This window comes from Microtus pennsylvanicus, chromosome 5 (genome assembly GCF_037038515.1).
Source record: "Microtus pennsylvanicus isolate mMicPen1 chromosome 5, mMicPen1.hap1, whole genome shotgun sequence".
In the NCBI taxonomy this organism is placed as follows: Eukaryota; Metazoa; Chordata; class Mammalia; order Rodentia; family Cricetidae; genus Microtus; species Microtus pennsylvanicus.
Genome location: NC_134583.1, coordinates 25,579,951 through 25,599,435, shown reverse-complemented (window position 1 = coordinate 25,599,435; position 19,485 = coordinate 25,579,951). Strand labels below are relative to the sequence as shown.

The window sequence follows — 19,485 nt, the reverse complement described above, 5'->3', positions numbered from 1 at the left end:
TCTCTCTCTCTCTCTCTCTCTCTCTCTCTCTCTCTCTCTCTCTCTCTCTCTGTGTGTTCATTCAAAGGTCTGCAAATGCATGTGAAGACCACATTACAGTCCTGGATGTCATTCCTCAGACACCATCCACCTTGTTTTTTGACACAGAGTCTCTCATTGACCTGGAGCTCACCAAGTAGGCGGGACTAGTTTATTTAGCTAGTGAGCCCCAAGGATACGGCTGTCTCCACTTCTCGGCTTTACAAGCACATACTGCCACCCCATTTGACTTCTTTCTTTTTGGGGGGTGGTTTCTGCGGGTTGAACTTTACATTGGGCAAACACTTAAACCTGACCTATCTTGTAGCCCAACATGAAACCAACATGAAAGCTTTCTCTTTCTTTCTTTCTTTCTTTCTTTCTTTCTTTCTTTCTTTCTTTCTTTCTTTCTATTTTGTTTCATTTTCTGGCCTTATTTTTGTGCCATTGAGTCCATGACAGAATTTTTTTTTCACTGCATAGGTATTATTTTTCCCCTTCTTTGTTAGCTATTTTTCTTTTATTAAGAACTCTTCTCCAATTCAAGAAGCCTTTGTAACCCTAATAGACAGATGCTCAATTCTGCAGGATTACAATTCAGAATTGCAATTTGAAATTAAGCCATTCAGAGAATTGGGTTGGGGCTGTGCACACCTATAATCCCAGCACTTCTGGGATGGAGGCAAGGGGGTCTAAAGTTCAAGATCATCTTTGGCGGTACAGTGAAGTTGAGGTCACCCTGAGTTATGGAAGAACCTGTTTCCATACAAGTTCCCAGATAGATAGATCCTGTTCATAACCTCATCACAGCCTTTCTTCAAGAAGCTCTGCCCATTGAGCTAAGTGGGTGCTGGAGGAAGCATGAGGGTGTGCAGCCCATTCCTGTGCACCTGCTGCATGTGATAGTTATCGACCAGACTTCGGCACTTAGGTTTCAGGTCTTCACTTTTGTGCTGGATGTCTCATCAGTTTGGTTGCCAGCCATTAATGGCTTTCAAATATAAACTGGCTTATGTCGATTATGCCCTCATGCCCAGCAGCTCTGAGTGAGAAATAGAGGCTAGGCGCTGAGACTCTGGCTGGCGTTTCTCCCAAGGGGAGCCAAGTATTGGGTTCAGAGCACTCAATAGAGTAACATAACCCAGGCCAAAGGCTTCATTAAAAACTTGACTGGAACCCAAGTCCCTTCTGAGGAATCAAAACGCTGGAAGGTCTTCATGGTCGTTGCTATTTCCACACATTTGCCCAAAGAGGAAAAATGGTTCAGCAGTTAAGAACACATTACTGCTCTTGCAGAGGACCTGAATTCAATTCATAGCATAGCATATGGCTCATAACCACCTGCAAAGGGCTCACAGTCACCCATAATTCTTCCTCCAGGAACTCTGGTGCCCTCCTCTGGCCTCCACGAACACCTGCAAACACGTGTTTGCTTCTAGGAGCATACACACATATACATATACACATAATTAAAAATAAAGTAATTTTTTTTAAAAAAAAATGTATTTCAATTGCAGGTCATGTTGGGTTCAAGCTCTATGTTCCTTTGGTCACAGTGCCCAAGATACAGTGCAAGAGTATGAAATGACTAACACACTCGTTCTCTTTAAAGAAAACAGTGGCTAGGCCTGGAGGCCCTCGGCTGCACTAGCTTGGTTCCTGACTAAGGAATGCTTCTTCTGTTTTTAAGAGGCAATTATGGCGTTGAAACAAAACGAATAAGCAGAGGAAACAAGAGCTCTGAGGAAGCAGAGCCAGGAGAGTAAGGAATTCAAGGGCCGGCCTTAGCTACACAGCAGCTTCTAGTCCAGCCTGGAAGCTCTTCCCAAATCTTTAACTTTAGAACTGGGTGGTATGCTAATTATCTTGATTTGATTATTGCACACTGTACGCAAGTGTCAAATGTCACACTTGACTCCACGGATTTGTACAAGTACCATGCACCAATTAACATGTTTGAAAGAATTGTTTGTTTTGTAGGGAGAGAAGGCATCTGTGAGTCTGTCATTTGTAAAACATGTCATTTGTGCATCCTGTGAGAGGCTATCAATCAAGCTCTTCTGCGGTGAAACCTGAAGGTTTATGAGCAGAAGCGACTTAAATATTTCATCTCTTTTTGCCTCTGGACTCTCTTTAAATTTTGCATCCCTTCCCACTGGCATTATCTTAGTTGAAAGAAGAGATGATGAGTGTTTGGCAGAAGTTTGGTGTTCTGATTTGAAAATTCATTATTTCCCCAAACTTAGGAATACCAGAATTTTACCTGGCCAACCAATAAGCACCCTTTCACCCCCACCCCCATCCCCCTCTCCTCTTTCTCCCCATCCTGTCACCCTCCACCTTTTCTCCTTCTTGTCTCTCTTCTTTCTAATCTAAGATTCTTTTTAATCTAAGGAAAATGTCTTAGTTCTGTAAGACAGGCTGTGTTCCTATCTCCTGTAAATCAGCCACCAGAATTAAAGTTTATCTGTTTGAACTCTATTATTAAGCATTTGCATTCACATATTTTAAATATTTATTTAAGTTTGTATGGTTGAGTATTTTGTCTGCAATGCCCATGGTCACCAGATGAGGGCACTGGATTCTCCTGGATCCTGGAGTTGCAGACAGTGGTAAGCTGTCATGTAGGTGCTGGGAAGTGAATCTGGGTCCTTTGCAAGAGAAGCAAGTATGGTGTGTGTGTGTGTGTGTGTGTGTGTGTGTGTATACAAGTGCACACTTGTGCACAGTGCACAATTGCTGAGTCATCTCTCTAGCCTTATGTTCACGGATTTCACACATAATTGCATTACAAAGTTATTCCGAATGTGATTGGAATGAAACAAACGTCTGCATATTGACCTCTGTCCCTCTGGAAATCACTGGGCTGCACAATGACACTCCACTCCCGCACTGCTGCTTCCATACGTGGAGTCACCGTCCCTGTGGCCTGGCCTCCGTAACTCAGTGTCATCTTTGCCGTTTGGTTATTATTTTATTTACTTTTAACTTAATTTTATTTGGAGATGGATTTTGCTAAGCTGCCCCAGCTGAGCATAAACTTGCCACCCTCTTGCGTCTGGTTCCTGTGTGTGCAGGGATTATAAGAACAGGCCACCAAGCGAGACTCTACTGTGACTTCTTTAATAATGTCCCTTCACGCATTCTGCCTCACGGTTGCTGTGGATAACAATAGACCTCTTCAAGACGATACTTAGTTTTGAGAGCTTCATTGTTGTCAACTGTTCTCTCTCCCTCTCCCTTCTTCTTTATTTTTAATTATTTTATATGCTATAGGAGTTTTACCTGCATGTATGTCTGTGTACCATGTTTGTGCCTGGTACCTGCAGAGAACAGAAGAGGCATAGCTCTGCCAGATCTAGAGTTACAGATAGTTATGAACCACCATGTGAGTGCTGGGGACCCAATCCCAGGCCCTGGAAGAGCAGCAAGTGCTCCTAACCGTTAGGCTATCTCCCCTCCACTACCACAACTCCTGCCTCCTTAAGAGTATGTGTGTGTTTACATGTGCACAGCCCTCTAGAGAAGGTAGGGACAAGCGTTCTGAGTAGCTCTCTCCTTCCATCTCATGGGATCCAGGGATGGAACTCAGATTGCCAGGCCCACGTAGCAAATCCCTTTGCCTACTGAGTCATCTCACGTGACACCCTCTCCTATTTAAGGCTTCACTTTATCTCCCACACCAACCTCTCTAGCTGATGTGTGAGACAGTCTGGACTCTGTCTTGGCTTACACAGGACATGGCACACTTACTATAGATGAGCGCAGAGTGGTGGCACGGGCCAGCCACAACACCCTCTTCGCTTTGCTCTTCTCCTTTCTCTATGGCTCCTATTCCTTTCCTTCCCCTTCTTTTTGACAAGGAAATTTGCTCCCAACACAAGCTAATGTGCACAAGGACTGAAAGGCAAGTGTTGGCCACACCATTCTTCCCACACGGCAGGGAGGGAGGGGCCATTGCAGATCCTCCTGCACCAGCAGCACACCTCCGTCCGTGATGATCATTTCACGCTTTAAAGACAAGGAAACTGAGCAAAAGAGAAGGTAAGAAAATTGTCCCCAAACACAGCAGCTCAGAAGTCCTGGGGTTGAATCATACACTGACCCATCTGCACAGGGACCTTGGACCATATTCAGCCCAGCTCAAGGTCTAACTCCTCCAACAGAGCCTCTGTTGGCATCTCTTTTATTTAATTGGCACTATTAACTGACACTTTATCCCAAAATTCCGTGCCCTACTATGAAGTGTGTGTGTGTGTGTCTGCTTCCCCATACAGCTAGTCTAGATATCCCTTCAGGGCAAACAGGGTGCCCTATGGCATTCGTTACTTTTGTCCACACACAAGACGCAAACGTGCACACAAGAGGTTCGCGGCCAAAATTTGCTTTCTTACCCAAATTCCTTTTGGGCTCTGGTTTTAGTTAGGATGCTCACCATGACTCTTTCTTAGAACATGGACCCCACTGCTAGGAAGTAGATTCTGCTCTGTTCCATGCTGAGCTCACTCCCAAATCCCTTTATTAAACACAGAGATACAGAGAAAAAAAATGATATTTCATGGGAAGCCTGAGGTGTGCCAAGTAGAAAATATTACATATCCTAGGATTTTACTATCTGTCGTGTTCAAAACACCTTCTTTGCTTTTACCAGCATGAAGTTCTCAGGAGGGAAGTGTGGAACAGGATTTGTGGGGGCCTCGCCTTCTGGGATGTACTTCCTGTAAGATAAGAGCTAGAAGCTGAACTTCCCCACATCCCTGGGTGCTGCCAAGCCCATCTGTCCACGGGGACGTTCTCTCTCCTCGCTCGGTGATTGCTTCCTGGCAGGTGAAGGCTAAGGAGAAGGCTTTATGTGGGCAGAAAGTCTATTTAGGGAGCTAGTTAGGTTCTAGACAGGTGAATGGGTGCTGGGCCATATTTGTGATAGGAATTTTGAGGATGTACAGGCTCACATTTGGAAAGGATCATTACTGAGTACACATTCCCTCCAATCACCATTGTAGTGGGAATCACTGCCCCATGTGATCCTGTTGTAGCTTGTACCTTAGGATGGTACTAACCATAGCAAGCTATGCTGCTTGAGCCAGAACATTCTATCCACAGGAATCGAGACCCGGCGAGCTCTCATCAGGACTCCACTTTGCTTTTGAGGGGTCCACTATTATTGCTCCCCCAAAATGGGTAGACATATAGACTGGGTGGTACCGGAATTGTTTCATCAAGGAAATTAAGGATTTCCCCAAGTTCTTGAAACATTCTGTACTCTCTGAAGTAAAAACTCTGCATGGAGGAAGAATAATAAAAACACCACTGAATCAGCTAATTGCAAGCACAGAACCAGTGTCTCGCAATTGCAATTTGTAAATCAGGTGAAGACTGACCCTGTGGCAACCTGAAAATAGGATAAATCTTAAAACAGGAGGAATAAAGAAAAAGCAAAAGCATATATAAGTAGAGAAAAATACCCAGGCTAATTTCTCTCTTGTATTTATTTGTGATTTATGGTCCTGAGTGCTTAGATTGCAGGATGAGATACCACGCCTAGCTCCAGCCAATATCTTAGGAACAGAAACTTCAAACTATATACTTGTAAGAAGATATATATTATTTTTACTTTATGTATATATGAGGGATTCTGTTAGTTCATACATGCAGTACTCATTGAGGCCAGAAGGGGGCATCAACTCCCTTGGAATTGGAATTGTAGACAGCTGTGAACTGCTATCTGAGTGCTGGGAACTGGAACCAGGTCTTCTCTGTAAGAGAAGGAAGGGCTCTTAACCACTGTGTCATCTCTACAGCCCTCGGTTTATACGAAATAATGAGCTTAGGTCTCCATCTTACGACCCACACTCAGGTTGAACTCGGGTTGCCAGGCTTGTGTGGCAAATGCCCTTCTCCACTGAGCTTCCTCGGGGGAGCGTTCTTTATTTCACTCGGAGCCACTTGGCTCTTAGCAGTTCCCGGATTATTCCTGATTCTAACTCTTCACCTTGTGTTGGAGTTTGTACAACATGAGTTTCCAGACTGACAATGAAGACATCTCACCGGTAAACACAATGTCTGAGCCAACCTCAGCCGCTGCAGTTGACAGAGGTGTGTCTCTTCGTCCCTTAGATTCACAGTTTAGTAACATAAATTGCTTCCTACATTTGTATCTGTGTCACAAAAACAAGCAAACAAAGAAAAAGCAGAACACAAGAAAAGGTATTGAAACAGGTGTGCCACAGCAAGTCTGTAGGAACATGTGATCTCAGAATCTAGAAGGCTGAGGCAGGAAGGTTGTGGGTTTGAGGGCAGCCTTGGCTACACAAGATCTTGCCAAGACCAAGCCAAAGCAGACAAGGTTTTAACTTTGAAAATAGAGCGTTGCCTTTTATAAACTAGTAAAACGTAAGTACATTATTACCTGGGAATACAGGAGTTACATAGTTTAAGGCGAAGTAGAACAACAGGTTGTCTTGCTACAGCAGAAGCCAGAGTCAAGAAATTAAGTGGCTGTTCTTTTCCACACTCTGTAGGCAGGTCTGCAGGGGACGGGGGTCCACAGGCGCACAGCCTCCTGGGGCTGGAGTGGTGGTGGTGGTTCTAGTTTCTTCCCAGTTCCTGGCCCACTGTAGTGACAGCACACGTGGTCAGAGTAGAAAGAAAGCCATTTGACCTTTCCGGGCTCCTGGGAACCAGTTGAATGACCGGGGCCCACAAATGCATTTTGTTAAATGGGCTACAAAGCACATGTGAGAGAATTTCTTGGTCAGTTGCACTTCCGGGAAAGGGTACCAATGGAAGAGCCCACGTTTCCTGGTAGTTACAGAGTTTGGGAACTGGGTGATTGCACTTGGCTTTCTGCTAAATTTGCTTTGCAGGTAATCGTCCCTTGTGCTGCCTAGATGCTGTCTTTCTGAACCAATTATTTCTGGGGGCCTGACCGTAACTGCTTGTTTGTTTGGTCTCGTTTGGTGTGTGTGTGTGTGTGTGTGTGTTGTCTGCTTGTGTGTGTATCACTTGCTTGCCTGATGCCTGAGGAAGCCAGAATTGAGCATTGGATTCCCTGAAAATGGAGCTCTAGTTAGTGGGAGCCACCATGTAGGTACTGGAAATTGAACCCGGATAGTCTGAAATAGCAGTCAGTGATATTAACTGCTAAGCCATCTCTTAAGCCCCATTGTTTTCTTCCTAGACTGTGTGCCAGAAGTAAGAGAAAGGATCTTGAAGAACTTTGACTAGCCTTGCTCTTTGTTTCCCTTAGTGCTGAACTCGGGACCTTGCTCTGTAAACAACATGCAATGGCTCTCAGTATGGACCCTATATGTTCATCAACACAGTTGCTTCAAATCCATCATTGCCAAAACTACTTTCCTTCCATCTCACACTTGTCTATCTTCCTCTGCTTTGGGAAATGCTAAAGGAGTAGATCACATGACTAGATAGCAGGAATGATTGGCATGACAAAGATGAGTTTGTACACCTAGACCCATGAATGTACCTGTCACTTCCCATGGTTACTGATTTATTTAATATTAGACATGCAGTGATATATATACATGGGATATTTTATTCACAACACTCTAAGGTAAGTACCCCTATATCCATCTTACAGATACTCAAGTCACCATTGCTTAATCCTCTGTTCAAGGCCACATAAATAAGTAAAATCTCTGGATTAGAATACAGTCTTGAGCTATCCAGATCTATGGCCATCACTGACATTTTAACTGATAAAGGGGCAGATCATAGGCGTAACTCCTATGAGAGTCATTGTGGAATGTTGAATAGATGGGAATTTCATATACCACTCAGTCTTGATTTGGAACAATAATCTCTCATGTTTTAACTAAGAGTGGTGCTTCCCCTAAGGGTTTGGAAAATAAAACCAATTGAATTCCATCATTGTTCCTCTTCGGTTATGGATGGATGTAGTAATAGGGAGCGGCGGGGCTGCATCCCCAACCCCCAGCCACCTGCCCGGCCAGGTTCACCCGAAATAATTACACGGAAACTGTATTCATTTAAACACTGCTCTGGCCCATTCCTATCTAGCCTCTTCTAGGCTAATTCTCACATATTAATTTAGCCCATCTCTAATCATCTGTGTAGTGCCCCTAGGTGCGCTTACCGGGAAGATTCTAGCCTAAGTCCATCCTGGGTCGGAGCTGGGGCATGGCGTCTCTCTGAAGAGTCTGCTCCGGAGAGGAGAGCTGTGGAGTCTGAGCTCACTTCCTCTTCCTCCCGGCATTCTGTTCTGTTTACTCCACCCACCTAAGGGTGGGCCTATCCAATGGGCCTAGCAGTTTCTTTATTGTTTAGCCAATGAAATCAACAGATTGATATATGACACTCCCACATCAGATGGATGAGAAGGAAACACAAAAAGTTGATTTATTAGCCAGGTAATAGCTATTAAATAGTTGATTTAATAGCCGGGTGGCACATGCCTTTAATCCCAGCACTTGGGAGGCAGAGGCAAGCCAATCTCTCTGAGTTCGAGGCCAGCCTGGTCTACATAGTGAGTTCCAAGACAGCCGGGGCTACACAGAGAGACCCTATCTTGCAAAACAAAACAAAATAAAACAAAACAAAGAAAAAAAAAGAGCTGATTAATGACTCTGAAGGGAATTACTAGAAAGTGTCTTCAGTGTTTGAGTATCTCTGTGAGTTAGTGAACACACATGTATTTATGGCCTCTGTGGAGATGAACGTAAAACAGGCTAGTCTCTGTCATCTTACCTGCAGTCAGTGGGTAAAATAAGCAAACCACAAAGCAGGATATGAAATAAACAATTATGTAAGGCACAATCCATATCTCGCTAGCTGAGGACCAGCACCCAGAGAAGGGTACCATCAGTGTGAGAGGTAGGGGGCCTTTGGGAGGTTGTAGCTAAATCTCTAATGAGTAAATAGGCGAGGATGAGTGAAATGATCCTTTTTCAATACAGGCTTATAAAGGGAGAATCGGTAGAAAACACCTCCTTAGCGCGCTGAGGTTGCGAGTTCTAGTCCTAGGTCCCCAAACAAACAGCATGCTATGAGCTCACTTCCCACTCCACAAGCTAGAATATGAGTCACGAGGACAAATGGACCTAGAAGGTGGGGACGCTAACCTGATCACTTTGCTGGATAGGATGGGAATATGGCTGGAAAACCAAGGCTAAACCCGCGTGGGTCAGCATGGGCAGGTGTGGGTCAGTGGAAGAGCATCTATGTGGCTGTATGTGCATGAGGCCTGGGCTTCAGTCTCCAGTTCAGTCACAAACAGAGGCAAGCGGAGACAAAGGGGACCAGTTGGGAGATGGCTGCCACAGCCCATGTGGAAGGGAACCGTTGCTCTGGGGCAGTAGCTGCTGGCCAGATGTGAAAGATATTTTAAAGGAAGGACTCATAGGATTTGATGACAGATTGACTGTAGGGGAGAGGAAAATATTGGGGTGGAGGGAAGAGGCTGAGGGAGAGTTTGCCAGCTTTTCCCCTTCCTCCCCAGCATAGTGAGACCGAATTAAAAATATTTTTAAACAGGAAACATATTTTCAGGGATTTTTTTCCTGCAAAAATACCTTCTTTCACTTTTCTTCTTCCCATGGAGCTAACATAAAGGTGTGTTCATCATATGTACTCATACTTAATTTTACACATGAGCCGCTTTGTCCCAATGCCAATAATGATAAAAATACGAATATTTAGAGCAGCTTATAAAACTGAAATTCCCTTACATTCCCTCTGCACTCTGCACAGTTTTGCATGCAGAAAAAAGGGCCAGATGTCCTGACTGGACCCATAAGGTGGCCTGGTTCACATGGCAAAGAAGGTCAGGGAGATCTGATATTCTGCAGAGCTCAGTCCTAGAAATAGAGTTTTGTGGACTGAAAGAGCAGAGAGGTTCCAAATCCCAAACGCTGTTCTCTGCATAGGAAGTTAGGGAAGGAAAAGTGTCGCCCTTGCCATTTGGCTGCACCGTGACAATGGAAATGGCTACAACAATCTGTCTGGTGGTCCTTCAAGTTCCCCAGAAGGAAACAGAATACAGACACCCCTTTTAGTATCTTGATGAAGGTCCCCATTCAACCTGCTGTGCATCCTGTCAAGATCCTGATTAACGCATCTCAGTAATCCCCTCTGCCATAAATACAGTTTGGTAATGTCCATGAACCAAGTTTTCCAGTCCTCTCTCAGAAACGTCACCCTAATTCAAGTCTGGACAGAAGGACACAGCCACAGGGCACACAGAACCCCACTCGGCTCCCTGAGAAGGACCCCTTCCACAGCTGTCAGAGCTCTGACGGGAACTTCATGTGTTGGGAGCACAGTGCTGCCAGGAGAAAACCAAATGTCAAACTGAGGTCTGCAGAAGTTACCACAAATAAGTCTCTCCATGTTTGCCATCTGGAAGGGGTAGATGCAGATTTTGACAAGAAGCTGGGATTGCCCTGTGGGCGCCGTCTTCTGAGTAACTGCTTTCAGCTTACTGAGTTATTTTACACTGCTTTGTTAGGGAGACAAAAACACAAGTTTGTGTCTTCAAGATGCAAATTTACTATGTCCCAACACTCAAGGTCTTGTTGGCACGGATGCTTCTTCGGATGGGAGAATGGGCATCTCCCGTATTATCTACACCCTAACCAGGCAACTCTGTGGCCAGTATCCAGCACAGCACAAGGGACATAGGTTCCTGTGGGGATCCTGTGGGGTTTCCATTTGTGAGCAGACCCTTGTCAGTGCCTTTGGTAGAATACTCAACCCGTCAAGACTTTATGCTGTCCTGAAATAACGCTACAATGGTACCAGATGGCCTGGTCCCTTGGCTCTGTACCTGCTCTCTGCTGTCTGATGGGAGAGATCAGTCTTTCCTTCTCTTTTCACTTTTTGAAACCTCGGTTCCTCAGCAAAACCAACACGGAATGAATGGAATTTCAAGCAACTTCAGCTTATGAACTTAGTCCTATTTCACGTCGGTTATGTAATATCGGGACTCAGATAATGCCCTGATGGAAGAATGGTTTTTTTCACTGACGGCGTTCAAACCTTGGCCACAGGACATTCTGAACAACATCACATCACCATATTGCTATATTGTTTTAGCCTTAACTTTTTATTTAAAAAAATGAGTTTTTTCAAAAGTCTGCTCTATGGTTATAAGAAGGCAACTTGAAGCAGAATGTTCGAGACTTGATGCTACTGAGCAATCAAAGCAGAGTCTCAGGCATTCAACCTATGATTCTGCCTACTACACAGCTCCTACTTTGGAACAGTCCAGACGCAGTGCTGTGTACAGAAGCCTCTCACCTGCAGAGGGTAAGGAGCTCCCCGTAGGAGCAGGTTCCCCCAGAGCTCTGGAACACAGTTCCTCAGAAAGAAGTCAGCCTCTCAGTTCAGTAAAAGTAACCCAGACTCAGCCATCTTGCTCAAGTACTTGAAAAATAAAAATACCATTTTCATCCCTCGAAAAATAAGGCCACAATTTGAAAGGCCCTTCTTAAATGCCAGAAGACGCAGAGTCTAATGTTCCTTGTTATATATTCCATTCAATTAAATCCTGGTGGGTGATTTTGGCAGAGCAGTTAGCCACACATCAGATGACAGCTCACTTACTGTTGCTCGGCACCCGGATGACCATTAATTTCCAATGACTAATTTGTAATTAAAACCTTCTTGTTTATTTGTTTATAACCCAGACTGAACATCTATTTACATTTAATTAACACCGTTTAAAGCCTATAAATGCAGTGGCTTTAATGATCCGTCCCAGACTCGCTACTTGAGTGTCCCCCTGACTTGTAAAACTCACACACAGATCTGCAAGTGAATTACCTCCGTCTGCTCTCGCTGCAGCTGCGACCGGGCTATGTTAAAGAGCGATTTCCTTTTACCTCCCCTTTTAGGCTTTTCTTCCAGCTCTAAGCATTTTTGTTTCAGAGCCGACCTGAACGCTGCGCTGAGGGTAGCCAGCTCCCCCCCCCGCCCCCCCAAGGAGTTCCCAGACTTTAGTCAGCCTCCAAAAATGATTAAAACCCCCCCCTTGCTCCATCACAAATCGACCCAATCTACCTTGCACAAATCCTTAACAAAGCGTTTCTGACTCTGCCAGCAAGCCAATCATAGAGCCTTTAAAAGAATCTTTACGGACCGAGTAGGAGAACGCAATAGCTTCAAAGTGAACTCTTAACGGTGAGAGCTAAAGCTATCGCTTTCTTGGCCTTGTCCATCCTTGGCGAGCAATTTGCACCTACTGTTCCGCGCCTGTACCGGGCATCTCATGGGTACCGGGCTCCCAAAGACAGTTTCTCCGCTACACCTTCAAAAGCCACGCTCATGAAGCGTTAGCGCTACAAAGACAGCCAAGCTATGTGCACTGTTATCTGTCAGCCGTACAATAGCAGCATTGATGGAACGGCGAGCACCGGCTTTGACAAGTGTGCTGGGCTAGCATTACATTCCAAACTACGGCGGCGAGAGAGAAGGAAAGAGGGAGAGGGGAGAGGAGAAAGGAGAGAGGGAGAGAGGGAGAGAGAAAGAGAGAGGGAGGGAGGGAGAGAGAGAGAGAGAGAGAGAGAGAGAGAGAGAGAGAGAGAGAGAGAGAGAGAGAGAGATTTGTTTTGTTTTAGTGCCTTTTACTTTACCTGGAAATACCGCTTTTCTTGTGCCCGCTGCAAATGAATTTCTCCTCTTCTTCCCCAAAGCCAAGTCCTTGAATGTGCCTGCAACCAACTCTCACTTGGAGAAGACCACACAGCTCCAGCAGGGCAGCCTTCCTTCTCTTAATCCCCACTCGAATGTGATGACACACACTAACCCCAACCATCTGTTGAAACACGTCCTCAAGCCCTCAGCAGAGAGCTGTGTCAAGACAGGCTGCCCAATCCAATTGCTGGGGCTGAGCGTCTCTTACGGATTGGAGGCTGAGGGCTGGGCAGGGACGGGAGGTCTGAGAACTCCCCAGTCAAGTAACCTGAGATTTTCGGAGAGAAAGGACTGCCACAAAAAGGAGGAGTGGGAGGTGCGGTAGGGAAGGTAGAGCGAATGAATTATTCTGGTGGCCAGTTGTGCGTTACTTTTCACAAGTCTCTGTGCTCCTGGGGGGATGGGGGTGGGGTGGAGGGGACTCTCGGTGGGACGCCCAGGAACACTAAAAATCTTTTACAGCCCAGCTATTGAGGACAATCTCCTCAGCAAGCCCCCCCCCCATCACCCCACGGGAGATAAAAGATTCGTCTTGTCATGCTGATAAAGTGCTGAATGTGGGAGTAGTTTGCACTGAAATGTGACATCTACATTTTGAGATCTAAACTCCTACCTCCTTTTGATTCGGGGGCGGCTGCCTCCAACATTCCTGGAAGGGCTTGTGGGGGGGGGGGGGGGCGGTGCCGCGGCTTTGAGCCGAAACTTCTTTCTCGCTGTGCTCTTCACGTGTCTCCCAGGCTAAACCAGAGACGGTCACTGAAAGTCATCTCGTTCCTACTTCTGTAGAAACAGCACACGCTTTCCTAGATAAAGGTGGCTTTTAATCACTTCCTACATCCACAGACACCTCGAGATTGCAGCTCTTGGTGCTTAGAAGCCTACACTCCGCCAGTGATTATTTTTATTGGTGTTTAGTTAACTGCGCTTATAACATCCACGTAGCTCAAGCACCTCACTAACAATTTTGCTTTAAAATGTTTTCAGTTTGGGATTGTTTAAATACATCCTTTTTAGTTTTAGTTTAGTTTTTTTTAAAAGCTGGAAAGAACTGTTTTTATAAAAATAATTGCATTGATAGCCTGAGTCAGAAGAGGATTATAAAAGGATATTGAGAAATAAATTCATTACTTAAAAACATCTTATCCTTTCAAAAATTCCATCAGACATCCAAGGAATTTGGCTAATCTTAAAGAGTAAAGAGGAATGTTAAATACCATCTACTTCCTAAGGGTGCCTGTTGGAAGCTAACATTTAAATATTACACCTTTTGAGGTTTTAAAGATGATCACTACGGGAGTGAGAGAGGGGTTTAAAACTTTCCCAAACCCTTAAAATCCAGATTAAAAATAGGCAGCTAATACTTGGCACAGCAAAGTCATAAAAAGCAGCATTGATCTGATTGGCTTTTTGTGAGTGGGATGTTATACGTTATCTGCAATTGCTCCTGGTCCAAGTTTCGGAAGCATTGAGAAGGGAAGTGTTATTGTCTCAGAGTGATGTTTTCCCCGTTGGGCTGCCGGGGGATGGGGGTGGGGGATGGGATTGGGAGGTGGTGAGGTGGAAGGGGAGGGGGAAGGGAGGTGGGAGTCCTGATTTCATTTGCTTATTATCTTCCCAGAAGTGACGTTAAGGTTTCTGCTTGACAATATATCACAAATTCACTCAACTACTGCCTCCCACGCACTCATCTCCAGATACATAACCAACAGAGATATTGTCAACAATGCAATTGGCAGGACAGGCCTAACCCTTCCCTGGGGCACCATAAAATTTTAATAGTGCCAATTACTGCAGGGCAATTTTATTCCCTCTTGCCTTGGGAGGAGGGGGTAATAGTTAATCCAGCCAGACCTCAGTCTGGAACCTGGATTGCCTCAACTGAGTGAGGTGGAAGACCCCGGAGACATTATTAAGGCAGTTTGCAATCTCTTAAACTGTAAATTGAGTTACAAAAGTAAAACTTAAGAAACTGTAAAGGTGTTAAATCAATATGTTTCATCCACGCTGAGCTTGTAACCTCCCTTCTAGGAGACATTGCCCAAGAGGCCCTGTCCTTGACTTACATTATTGTTTGAAAGGATTTTTTAGTGCGAACATTTCATTCTCGTCTCCTCTGTAGACCTTTTCATTAAATCTCAGTCATTACTTCTCTTTTATTGATCATTTCAGCTATCCGTCCTGTTTAATACTTGTTTTAAATAAAGTACAAGGGTGTCATAGATCCCGGCCCTTGCTGGCTTTGCGTTCTGCACCGTGGCTGGGTGGGTAAGTGTGCTACCCTTCAGGTGGACTGTAAAACGAGTCCACAAAGACACATTTCTCTGAAATACTTTTGTTACGGAAAACCAACGCAAACCCAGACCCGAAGCTGGTTCTGCAGTCTGTCCCAGCTCCCACCCTCCCTGAAGCCTGCTTCCCTGCATGGTGGAGTGTCAATTTGAGAAGTTAAGAATTTTCCATGACTTCCCCTTGCTTTCTCCTTGCCATCTGCAAACAGTTTATTTTTTTAAGGTGGGGGGGGTGAAATTGATTCTGTCTTGAAAGATCTAAACTTAAAATACATTGCATTTTCAAAGGTGATATCCAGCATTTTAAAGTCAGCAGGAACAGAGTGAAGCTCTGTTCAGAATGAATGGCTTCATCCTAGAAACTGAGGCAGGACACTCCTAAAATGAAAGATTAATAGGTAACGGTGATATTGAAGAGCGGCCCCTCCTATTCTGTTCCCACAGTTAAAACGTCCCTTTACTTATTAGCTCCAATTAGTTCCCATGGTAACCGACCAGCCCTTGTAAACCCGGGCCCTCTGAGCGTCCCTCATCTTTGTCTAGACTGGGCTCTCCACCCTTCCCTCTCCTCCGCAGATGGTGGTTTAGCTGAGTCTGTGTCTATAGCCGTATCCTTCACACACACACAACTGGCACAGGAGTGCCCACTCTCACTTTTTTTTTGCTAGCACAATGGTGGCCAAGGGAGAAAGGAGGTAGTGTTTAATCCCCCAGCTCCAGCGAAAGCATCTGCCGCTGCGTTACTGTTCGCCTCTTTTGGTTATTGTTTCTTCCAGTCTGGTTCTATTATCAGCTGTTGGCTGCTCATAATTTCTTTTCAGGGAAACCAATACAGTCTAATAAAAACCTCATTAAACTGAAACACCTATCAGCCCCAGAGAAAGCCCTAAACTACCTTCTTTGTTGAGAGAACTATTACGGTGATAAAGAAAAACCACTTGTTTGCGGGCTTGAGAAAAAGAGAACAAAGCCACCATCAAGGCTTACCAAGGGGGAGGGCCGGGAGGCGGCTGATATGAAGACTTAGTGTCCCAAAGCCTCGAGCGTCTCTTCCCCTGATGGTGCCAGAGGGCCAAGGAAACCAGTCCAGTAATCAAGGAGGTTGAGAGAGCTGGCCTAGGTGCGGAAGAGGATGACGGTACCAACCGCATAGCATCTCCGTTCTGAGCCACAGGGCTACAGCTGGAGTCTGAAAAATCGGGTCCTGTGACCAGGAAGGAATCAGACAGGGACAGAGAAAAGACCAAAATACTTTTGGTTATGACAGTTCAGCATGCCAGGGATAGTCCTAATGTATGCTTCCTTGACTTCTTTGGACCCAACTCGGTTTTTAAAAAACCTTAACTTCATTTTAAGAGAACTGGAGAGATAGCTCAGCAGTTAAGAGCACTGGCTGCTCTTGCAGAAGGCCTCCATTCAATTCCCTTCATCTCCCAAGTGGTATCCAACTACCTGAAATCTCAATTTCAGGGGATCTGATGCCCTCTACTGGCCTCCACTGGCACCAGGCACACATGTGGTAGGTACACTTCCATACACACAGGCAAATGACAGACATAAAATAAAAATTAATAAATCTTAAAAAAAAACCAAAACAGAGTATTTTATTTATGATTTATATGTGTGTGCACCTGAAAGTGTGACGGTCAGAGGGCAACTTTATGGATAGACTTTGCCCTTCTACTTTCGGGGATCAGACTCAGGTCATCAGTATATGTAGTAAGTGCCTTGCCTGCTCTTGCTAGCTTCACACTCAATTTTAATCCACTACTTTTCCAAGGTGAACGGCCCCTTCGAAATTTAGAGAAGCTGCTTAGCAGCCAGGCTTTTGTATTGGCCACCTTTCATATTTGTAATGATCAGAATAGAAGCACTGTAATTCCTCGTACCCCATCACCTCTGCTACCACCGTTTTTCTGACACTGGTTTTGACATGAAAGAATGATTGGGATTGTGGGTTGGGGAGATGCCTTAGTGGTCAGGTACTTGGTATGCAATTGTGAGAACCTGGTGTGGTGGTTTGAATGAAATGGCTCCCACATGTGTTTGAATACTTGGTCCCCATTTGATGGAACTGTTTGGGAAGGACTAGGAGGTGTGGCCTTGTTGGAGGGGGTGTGTCAGGAGGGGAGGTCTTTGAGGTTTCAAAGGACTTGTGCCATTCTTAGTGTGTGTGTATGTGTGTGTGTCTTCTTCCTACTAGGGGATCAAGATAAAAGCTCTCAGTTGTTCCTAACATGTCTTTGCTCTGCTGTCATGGTTGCAACTCTCTGAAACCTTAAGCCACAAATTAAACTCATCTTTTTATAGTTACCTTGTCATCTTTTTTTTTGAAAGTTTTTATAAGCCATCTTTTTATAAATTGTCATGGTATTTTATCATAGTAAGAGAAGAGTAACTAAGACTCTTGGGTTTGCTCCCCCAGAGCCCACATAAAAATAGCTGGACCCAGTAGCAAACACTTGCCATCCCAATGCTGGGGAGAGACTGCAGGGCCATCCTTGGAACTCATTGATCAGTAAGTCTAGCAAAATTGGTGAACTCCTGTTGTAGAATGAAGCCTATCTGAAAAAGTAAGGTGGAAAACACCTGGGGAAGATCCCAGCATCAATCTCTGGCCTTCACCAGCACAGGCACACACCTGCATAATCTGGAATAAAACACCTCTAAATCTGATGCAATCCGTCTCTTCTCTCTTTCTCTTCTACCCCTCTCCCTACTTCTTATAGCTCTGGGCATCAAATCCAGGCCTCAGCATTCTTGGAAAGTATTATCCCTGAGATAAACCCCCAAACATTACATCTGGGGACTTGGAAAAAATAAATATGAATTGGAGGCTAGCCTGGGTTACATACAAATTCCAGGGCAGTCTGGGCTATATAGTATATAGTGAGAACCTGTCTTAAAATAAAAACAAAACTATTTCTGAAATCAGAAATAGGAAACAGTGCTGGTCGCCAGTGCATCTGCTAAGGAGTATCTGAAGTTTTCCTTATGCTGCCGAATTCCTTCATGCAGTGAAAGCAGATCTTAAAATTTGTGTGTCCAGCAAATGGCAAAGGCCACGAAAAGTCCCATATAGGTACATATAAAGAAACATGTATGGGAAGTAGCCCATTGCCATTCACACCCTAATGTGTACACAGTTGTACTATAGATCTTGTCATTGGAACAGCCTATGATTCTAAATCAGGCAAGACTGCACATCCTCTGTTAATTTATTATTCTCCTTCAATTAAACTTTACTGCCTCTTCCACATTAAACCATGTCCTTCTCAAAAAGAGAGAAAGTGATTGCTTGCCATGTGAATTCATAGGCTGAGACCCGCGCTAGCCTCAGATTCGCCGCCGTGGCTGTATGTTTTACTCTGTGGGAGATCATCTTCAAGCCAGTGGGAGCTGTCACAGCAAGCAGTGAGCCTTCTGTTTTTAAAGATTTGTTTGTTTTTACGTGCATTGACTTTTTATTTAATTATTTGCCTGCATTTATCTCTACAAGAGTGACAGATCCTTGGAAACTGGAATTACAGACAATTGTGAGCTGCCATGTGTGCTGGGAACTGAGCCTGGACCCTCTGGAATAGCAGCTGGTGATCTTAACCACTGAGCCATCTCTCCAGCCCCCATTTTTTGTTGTTGTTTTTTAAAGACAGAGTCTTTCTATGTAGCCTTGACTGGCTTGGAACTTGCTATGTAGACCAGACTAGAACTCAAAGACCTGCTCATCTTTACTGGGATTCATGGCATATGCCACTGTGCTTGGCTACAGAGAATGGTTTTATCCATGAAGCAAAGCCTGTCCAGCAAGCACAGCTTAAAACAGACTGAAAAGTATATATAAATGAGCCTTAAATTATTATTTTTTTGTTTTTTTTTTTTTTTAAATTATGGGTGTGAGCCATCATGTGGTTGCTGGGAATTGAACTCAGGACCTTCAGAACAGCAGTCAGTTCTCTTAACCTCTGAGCCACTTCTCCAGCCAGAACCTTAAATTATTTGAGGAGGATGAGGTGGGGTGGTGGATGACTTAAGAAAGAGTGACCCACACATGGGTTAATTTAACACAAAATGTTGGGTTGCATAGAATAATGGCAATACAATCCTAAATGTCTTAGGAACCAATTCTAAATCCATATTTGTAGAAAGCAGCATTGGGGCCTTGGGCTTTCATTCCCTTTTAAGCAGAGAATTAAATGTGTGAAAGGTGTAATAATGGGATTTCAGCAGAAGGATCTTGAGGTTTGGTTAGACTGACTTGCAGGTAGGGTTGTGGGTAATTGCGACAGAATAGACCCTATGTCTGGAAAGCCAAGTTGTAATCTTTGCTCTGTAATATGTACATTTCCCAGTCAATGCAAAGTGGATGAAAGCAGAAAGCTGGAGCCATGGGTTTGACTCAGTGCTGAGCACTGCCCAACCCATGTGAGCTGGCAGCTTCCATCCCCACCAAGTGGGGTAGGTAGGAGCTTGAGTGCAGCCATGGGCATTACTCAACATCTAGTATGTA

At 44.7% G+C, this 19,485-nt stretch overlaps 1 protein-coding gene across 2 annotated transcripts in view; it reads right to left on the bottom strand.

Annotated features, from left to right (window-relative positions):
• Positions 1 to 13,196, bottom strand: part of Sulf1 (sulfatase 1) — a 164,972-nt gene extending 151,776 nt beyond the window's left edge. Inside the window, exon 1 of one of the 2 annotated variants that reach the window (XM_075971381.1) lies at positions 12,630 to 13,196. The gene's annotated coding sequence lies outside the window, so the exon portion shown is untranslated. The remainder of the gene's footprint in view (positions 1 to 12,629) is intronic. The other variant, XM_075971384.1, reaches the window with a different exon arrangement.
• Between the last annotated feature and the right edge of the window lie 6,289 nt (positions 13,197 to 19,485).